The 871-nt window shown below is 52.4% G+C and overlaps 1 protein-coding gene across 1 annotated transcript in view; it reads left to right on the top strand.

The window, feature by feature from the left end:
- Positions 1 to 871, top strand: part of HP1BP3 (heterochromatin protein 1, binding protein 3) — a 16,196-nt gene that overhangs the window by 12,673 nt on the left and 2,652 nt on the right. The window lies entirely within an intron of this gene.

Raw genomic sequence — 871 nt, 5'->3', positions numbered from 1 at the left:
GGCCCTCCCCCCCAGCCTGTCCAGTCCCCATCGCCTGCAGTAGCCGTGCACGCTCCTGTGGGGTCGTTCGAAGTACAACCCTGCTGCAGAGGTGGCTGCGAGCTGGCGAGGGTGTGGTGCTGCCCCAAGTGATTCTCGTGCTGTGAAATGTCAGTTCCTGGTGAAAGCCCATTTCAGGAGTGTTGAACCAGGGGTGGAGTGAAAACCTTTGCGTCAGCCATACGAACAGAGTGAGGTGACAGTTCAGCCCTCCTGTTTCTTGGGGTTTTTCTCCTTCCATTCCCCCAGTGAACCTCTTTGGAACATGCTCGAGGGCAGGTCTTGCTTCTGCCTCAGAGCGGAGGGAACTAAATAGGTGCGAGGTTCCTCTGATTCAGGCTGGAAGTGGTTTTGAACTGAGGAGATGACTTCACCCCTTTGGCAGAGACAGGGACCCCCTGTGCCTGCACAGTTTCGGTTACAATTCCTGCACAGTGGGACAGAAGAGTGGAATCAAAAGCACGTTTGTTGTATTTCTAGACAAAAATATTTTCCCTTTTAAAAAAGAAACAAAAAGCAACCCACAGAACAGGCAAAGATGGACCTCGTGAAACTCAGAGTGTGAGGAGAGCAAAAACGGGGTCAAGGCTTGTCTCAGAAAACACTTTGGGGAAGTTTGGCTGAAGCAAGTGAGACTTGGGTTCAGCGTGGACAGAACAGTGACGCGGTGCTGTTGAATGTGAGTGTAAAGGCGGTTCCCCTGATGGTGACACCAATCCCTCGCGCAGTTTGTGACCTCTTCCTCTGGAGAAGTTAAAGCTGCCCTTGATACGTGGCCAGGACAAACCCTCATACCTCGTAGCTGAACCCCGAACGCATTTCCCGTTAACTC

The sequence above is a fragment of the Buceros rhinoceros genome, unplaced genomic scaffold (assembly GCF_000710305.1).
Source record: "Buceros rhinoceros silvestris isolate BGI_N320 unplaced genomic scaffold, ASM71030v1 scaffold31470, whole genome shotgun sequence".
In the NCBI taxonomy this organism is placed as follows: Eukaryota; Metazoa; Chordata; class Aves; order Bucerotiformes; family Bucerotidae; genus Buceros; species Buceros rhinoceros.
This window is presented reverse-complemented; position numbering and strand designations above follow the sequence as displayed.